We start from the raw sequence: 7,829 nt of genomic DNA on the forward strand, positions 1-7,829 counted from the left end.
TGTCAAAAGCTTTTTCTGCATCTATTGAGATGATCATATGGTTTTTCTCCTTCAATTTGTTAATACGGTTTATCACATTGATTGATTTGCATATATTGAAGAATCCTTGCATTTCTGGGATAAACCTCACTTGATCACGGTGTATGATCCTTTTAATGTGTTGTTGGATTCTGTCTGCTAGTATTTTGTTCAGGATTTTTGCATCTATGGTCATCAGTGATATTGGCCTATAGTTTTCTTTCTTTGTGATATCTTTGTCTGGTTTTGGTATCAGTGTGATGGTGGCCTCGTAGAATGAGTTTGGGAGTTTTCCTCCCTCTGCTGTATTTTGGAAGAGTTTGAGAAGGATAGGTGTTAGCTTTTCTCTAAATGTTTGATAGAATTCGCCTTTGAAGCCATCTGGTCCTGGGCTTTTGTTTGTCGGAAGATTTTTAATCGCAGTCTCAATTTCAGTGCTTGTGACTGGTTTGTTTATATTTTCTATTTCTGCCTGGCTCAATCTCAGAAGGTTGTGCATTTCTAAGAATTTGTCCATTTCTTCCAGGTTGTCCATTTTATTGGCATATAGCTGCTCGTAGTAATCTCTCATGATCCTTTGAATTTCTGCAGTGTCAGTTGTTACTTCTTCTTTTTCATTTCTAATTCTATTGATTTGAGTCTTCTCCCTTTTTTCTTGATGAGTTTGGCTAATGGTTTATCAATTTTGTTTATCTTCTTAAAGAACCAGCTTTTGGTTTTATTTGATCTTTGTTATTGTTTCCTTCACTTCTTTTTCATTTATTTCTGATCTGATCTTTATGATTTCTTTCCTTCTGCTAACTTTGCAGTTCTTTTGTTCTTCTTTGTCTAATTGCTTTAGGTGTAAGGTTAGGTTGTTTATTTGAGATATTTCTTGTTTCTTGAGGCAGGATTGTATTGCTATAAACTTCCCTCTTAGAACTGCTTTTGCTGCATCCCATAGGTTTTGGGTCATCATTGTCATTTGTTTCTGGGTATTTTTTGATTTCTTCAGTGATCTCTTGGTTATTAAGTAGTGTACTGTTTAGCCTCAATGTGTTTATGTTTTTTACAGATTGTTTTCCTGTAATTGATATCTAGTCTCATAGCGTTTCAGTTGGAACACATACTTGATAACTTTTCAATTTTCTTAAATTTACCAAGGCTTGATTTCTGACCCACAGTATGATCTATCCTGGAGAATGTTCCATGAGCACTTGAGAAGAAAGTGTATTCTGTTGTTTTTGGATGAAATGTCCTATAAATATCAATTAAGTCCATCTTGTGTAATGTGTCATTTAAAGCTTGTGTTTCCTTGTTTATTTTCATTTTGGATGATCTGTCCATTGGTGAAAGTGGAGTGTTAAAGTCCCCTAGTATGATTGTGTTACTGTTGATTTCCCCTTCTATGGCTGTTAGCATTTGCCTTATATAATGAGGTGCTCCTATGTTGGGTGCATACATATTTACAATTGTTTTATCTTCTTCTTGGATTGATCCCTTGAACATTATGTAGTGTTCTTCTTTGTCTCTTGTAATAGTCTTTATTTTAAAGTCTATTTTGTCTGATATGAGAATTGCTACTCCAGCTTGCTTTTGATTTCCATTTGCATGGAATATCTTTTTCCATCCCTTCACTTTCAGTCTGTATGTGTCCCTAGGTCTGAAGTTGGTCTCTTGTAGACAGCATATATATGGGTCTTGTTTTTGTATCCATTCAGCCAGTCTATGTCTTTTGGTTGGAGCATTTAATCCATTTACATTTAAGGTAGTTATTGATATGTATGTTCCTATTCCCATTTTCTTAATTGTTTTGTGTTTGTTATTGTAGGTCTTTTCCTTCTCTTGTGTTTCCTGCCTAGAGAAGTTCCTTTAGCATTTGTTGTAAAGCTGGTTTTGTGGTACTGAATTCTCTTAGCTTTTGCTTGTCTGTAAAGGTTTTAATTTCTCCGTCTAATCTGAATGAGATCCTTGCTGGGTAGAGTAATCTTGGTTGTAGGTTTTTCCCTTTCATCACATTAAATATGTCTTGCCACTCCCTTCTGGCTTGCAGAGTTTCTGCTAAAAGATCAGCTGTTAACCTGTTGGGGATTCCCTTGTATGTTATTTGTTGTTTTTCCCTTGCTGCTTTTAATAGTTTTTCTTTGTATTTAATTTTTGATAGTTTGGTTAATATGTGTCAGCATGTTTCTCCTTGGATTTATCCTGTAAGGGACTCTCTGCACTTCCTGCGTTTGATTGACTATTTCCTTTCCCATATTAGGGAAGTTTTCAGGTATAATCTCTTCAAATATTTTCTCAGTCCCTTTCTTTTTCTCTTCTTCTTCTGGGCCCCCTATGATTCGAATGTTGGTGCGTTTAATATTGTCCCAGAGGTCTCTGAGACTGTCCTCAATTCTTTTCATTCTTTTTTCTTTATTGTGCTCTTCGGTAGTTATTTCCACTCTTTTATCTTTTGGGTGACTTATTTGTTCTTCTGCCTCAGTTATTCTGCTATGGATTCCTTCTAGAGAAGTTTTAATTTCATTTATTGTGTTGTTCATCATTGTTTGTTTGCTCTTTAGTTCTTCTAGGTTCTTGTTAAACGTTTCTTGTATTTTCTCCATTCTATTTCCAAGAGTTTGGATCATCTTTACTATCATTACTCTGAATTATTTTTCAGGTAGACTGCCTATTTCCTCCTCATTTATTTGGACTGGTGGGTTTTTACGTTGCTTCTTCATCTGCTGTGTGTTTCTCTGTTTTCTCATTTTGCTTAACCTACTGTGTCTGGGGTCTCCTTTTCGCAGGCTGCAGGTTCATAGTTCCTGTTGTTTTTGGTGTCTGCCCCCACTGGCTATAGTTGGTTCAGTGGGTTGTGCAGGCTTCCTGGTGGAGGGGACTGGTGTCTGTGTTCTGGTGGATGAGGCTGGATCTTGTCTTTCTGGTGGGCAGGACTGCGTCCAGTGTTGTTTTGGGGTAATTGTGACCTTATTATGATTTTAGGCAGCCTCTCTGCTAATGGGTAGGGTTTTGTTCCTATCTTGCTAGTTGTTTGGCATGGGGTGTCCAGCATTGTAGCTTGCTGGTCGTTGAGTGGAGCTGGGTCTTAGCATTGTGATGGCGATCTTTGGGAGAGCTTTCACTGTTTGATATTACGTGGAGCTGGGAGGTCTCTGGTGAACCAATGTCCTGAACTTGGCTCTCCCACCTCAGAGGCACAGGCCTGACACCAGCCAGATCACCAAGACCCTGTCAGCCACATGGCTCAGAAGAAAAGGGAGAAAAAAAAAGAAAGAAAAAAATAATAAAATAAAATAAAGTTATTAAAATTTAAACAATTATTAAAAATAAAAAACATTAAAAAGTCATTAAAAACAAGAAAGAAAGAAGAGAGCAACCAAACGAATAAACAGATCCACCAATGATAACAAGTGCTAAAAACTATACTAAAAACAAAACAAGACAAAAAAAATGGTCAGATAGAACCCTCAGACAAATGGTAAAAGCAAAGCTATACAGACAAAATCACACAAAGAAGCATACACATACACATTCAGAAAAAGAGAAAAAGGGAAAAAAATCTATATATGTATACAAAAAAGGAGGAAAGCAACCAAATCAATAAATAAATCTACCAGTGATAATAAACTCTAAATACTAAACTAAGATAAACATAAAACCAGAAACAAATTAGATGCAGAAAGCAAACCCCAAGTCTACAGTTGATCCCAAAGTCCACCGCCTCAATTTTGGGATGATTCATTGCCTATTCAGGTGTTCCACAGATTCAGGATATATCAAGTTGATTGTGGAGATTTAATCCACTGCTCCTGAGGCTACTGGGAGAGATTTCCCTTTCTCTTCTTTGTTTGCACAGCTCCTGGGGTTCAGCTTTGGATTTGGCCCCGCCTCTGCGTGTAGGTCGCCTGAGGGCGTCTGTTCTTCGCTCAGACAGGACGGGGTTAAAGGAGCAGCTGATTCGGGGGCTCTGGCTCACTCAGGCCGGGAGGAGGGAGGGGTATAGATGTGGGGCAAGCCTGCTGCGTCAGAGGCCGGCGTGACGTTGCACCAGCCTGAGGCGCGCTGTGTGTTCTCCCGGGGAAGTTGTCCCTGGATCACGGGACCCTGGCAGTGGCGGGCTGCACAGGCTTCCAGAGGGGGAGGTGTGGATAGTGACCTGTGCTTGCACACAGGCTTCTTGGTGGCTGCAGCAGCAGCCTTAGCGTCCCACGCCCGTCTCTGGGGTCCACGCTGATAGCCGCGGCTCACGCCCGTCTCTGGATCTCGTTTAGGCGGTGCTCTGAATCCCCTCTCATCGCACACCCCGAAACAATGGTCTCTTGCCTCTTAGGCAGTTCCAGACTTTTTCCTGGACTCCCTCCCAGCTAGCTGTGGTGCCCTAGCCCCCTTCAGGCTGTGTTCACGCAGCCAACCCCAGTCCTCTCCCTGGGATCCGACCTCCGAAGCCCGAGCCTCAGCTCCCAGCCCCCACCCGTCCCGGCGGGTGAGCAGACAAGCCTCTCGGGCTGGTGAGTGCTGGTCGGCACCAATCCTCTGTGCGGGAATCTCTCCGCTTTGCCCTCTGCACCCCTGTTGCTGCGCTCTCCTGCGTGGCTCCGAAGATTTCCCCCCGCCCCCGCCCATCCCCCGTCTCTGCCAGTGAAGGGGCTTCCTAGCGTGTAGAAACTTTTCCTCCTTCACAGCTCCCTCACTAAGGTGCAGGTCCCGTCCCTATTCTTTTGTCCCTATTTCTTTTTTCTTTTGCCCTACCAGGTACTTGGGGAATTTCTTGCCTTTTGGGAGGTCTGAGGTCTTCTGCCAGCGTTCAGTAGGTGTTCTGTAGGAGTTGTTCCACATGTACATGCATTTCTGATGTATTTGTGGGGAGGAAGGTGATCTCCACATCTTACTCCTCCACCATCTTGAAGGTCTCCCCCCCGAGCTTTGATCTTAACTTCATGAAAATTCTTAATTTCCATGGGTCCTGTCATAACTAGTTTCCCACATAATTGAGACAACTCTTAAAGATGTACATAGCTTTGTATTCTTCTGCTTGGGCTGTCATAACAAAATACCATAGACTGTGTGGCTCAAACAACAGAAGTTTGTTTTTTCACAATTCTGGAGGCCAGAAAGTCCAAGATCAAGGTTCTTGCAGGGTTTGGCTTCTGGTGAGAGCTCTCTTCCTGGCTTGCAGATGGCTATCTCCTCTTTGCATCCTCACATGGTGTCTCACAGATGTCTCTGGTGACTCTGGCTCTTTTCTAAGGACACCAGTTCTATCCGATCAGGACTTTACCCTCATAACCTCATTTAGCCTTAATCACCTCCTTAAAGGCCCTGTGTCCAATACAGTCACATGGGGATTAGGACATCAACATGCGGGGGGGAGGGGGCTCAATTCAGTCCATAGCCACTACTGTATAACACTACTGAAGTCAAGACATGATTGTGGCTTTAGTCAGGACCACACAGAAGATTACGTGTCCCCTGTTGTCCACATTGAATCTCGGTCTTGGGTCAGACTTCTACCATCTATTTCCCTCAGATCTGAACCTTGATCCTGGTCCTCTGTTAACTCTTCCTCTCAGGTCTGACTTGCACCTGGTTCTCTGTTCAATTTTCTCTCTACACAGCCTTCTGTTAATACTTCTGCCACTAATGTGCCGCTTGTCGGGACATCTAACTTAGGTCTCTGTTAAGTAACTATTTCACCATCAATTCAGTCTGGCATGAAACCCAAACCCGAGTTCTATTTTTATTTCTTCCTTCATCAATGCCTCGTCTGATCTGTCAATCAAATCCAAGTTTCTTAACACCATTAGTTCCCCTCTCTGATCTTTATATTAAACTCAGATCACAGTTGTAGATTTTACTACCAATGCCCCTCTTTTCTGACCATGAATCTATCTGTTAAATCTTTAATCATCAGTGACCTTCAGTTTTAATCTCAAAACCAGGGCTCTGATAAGTATTCCACCATCAGTGTGCCTATGTTTTATATCTTAAACCTGGGCCTCTGTTAATGTGTCCACCATCAATGCTCCGTAACCGTGGTCCAGAGTCTCTATTGAGATTTCTATCAATTTCCTTTGTTCTAACCTTGAACCTAGGCCTTTGAAACAATTCTGACATAACAGCTCGAGCCCCTCATTGATGCCCATCTGGTTTGAATTCAAACCTGATCTACCATCAGTTGTCTTCCCCTATTAATACACTGTGTCTGAATCAGATTTTCCACCACCATTAACCCTCTGGTTTGACCTCAAAATTAGGCATTATGGTAGATAGAATAATGGTCTCCCAAATATATCCACGTCCCAATCCTTGGAATCTGTAAATATGTTTTCTTACATGGCAATAGGGACATGGTAGATGTGATTAAGAATTTTGGGACTTCCCTGGTGGTCCAGTGGTTAAATCTCCTGGCTTCCACTGCAGGTGGCATGGTTGGGAAAATGAGATCCCTCATGCTGTGTGGTGCGGCCAAAAAAAAAAGAAAAAGAAAAAGAATCTTGAGATGGGAAGATTATTGTGGATTATCCAGATGGGTCTAATGTAATCACAAGGCTCCTCATAAGAGAGAGGGAGAGAGGGAGGAGGGTCAGAGTCAGAGAAGGAGGTGTGATGGTGGAAACAGGAGGTCACAGTCAAAGAGAGAGTTGAAGATGCTACGTTGCTTGCCTTGAAGATGGAAGAAGGGGTCATTAGCCAAGGAAGCTGGAAAAAGCAAGGAAATGAATTCTCCCTAGAACTTCCAGAGGGAGTACAGCCTTGCCAACACCTTGACTTCAGCCCAGTGAAACCCACTTTGGACTTCTGACCTCCAGAACTGTAAAGTAATAAACTTGTATTGGTTTAAGCCAACACAAGTTTGTGGTCATTCATTAGAGCAGCAATAGGAAGCAAATACAGGCGTCTTTGAAATATTCCACCATTGATGCCCACCTGGTCAGTACTCAAACCATGTCCTTGTTAACTCTTCCACCATCCATGCCCTCTGTGTGATCTCAAATCCCAGCCACTGTTAGCCATTCCACCACAAGAATCCCTTATCTATGTCCTCCCAACCTGTGCCTCTGTTAACTTTTCCAACCTAAATCAATCTCTGATTTTACCTTGAACTCAGGCAACTGTTATCTATTCCACCATTAATGGGTTCTGATCTAGATGTAGAATCTAGGCTTTTGAGGGTAGATAGTAAACAGTCCCTTGTGTCTGTGTATTGCACTTGGAGGTCTGTTCACTTTTTCACTATCAGGGCAATCTATGCATGAATCTTTTCTCAAGCCTGTTAACTCTTTCCCTATTGTTGCTCCCCAGGGTCTGTACATTGACTACAGGTCTCAGTTAAATCCTCCCCATCTATGCTCCTTTGGTGTGTATGGAAAATCAAACATCTGCTAACTCTTCCACTGTTAGTGCCTCTTCTCCTATGCGCATCAACCCCAGCCCTCAGTTAATGCTTGTATCATGAGTGCCCATTACGTGTGACCTTGAAGTCAGGTCTTTGTTAACTCTTCCACCATCATTGCCCCTTTGGTATAGGTTGTGAGTTGTGGGCCATTGTTAATTATACCACTATTAATGCTTCTCTGGTCTATTTCAGATTTGGGTCTAAGTTAACATTTCCATTTTCAAAGCCTCTCTGAATGACTTTGGAACTGGGCCACCATTCCACTATCAGAGCCCTCCTAATTTGACCTTGAAAGCAAGATTTTTGTTAAGTTTTCTCCATCCATACAACTTGGTAGAGATCTTGAGTCCTAGGACATTCTTAAATACTGCACCATCAGAGATCCTCTATTTTGTAGATATAGAACCTACGCCTTTGTTAACTATTTATTCCC

The sequence above is a fragment of the Delphinapterus leucas genome, chromosome X, assembly GCF_059928025.1.
Source record: "Delphinapterus leucas isolate spDelLeu-1000000601 "Yukka" chromosome X, BTC_Dleu_Yukka2, whole genome shotgun sequence".
Taxonomy (NCBI): domain Eukaryota; kingdom Metazoa; phylum Chordata; class Mammalia; order Artiodactyla; family Monodontidae; genus Delphinapterus; species Delphinapterus leucas.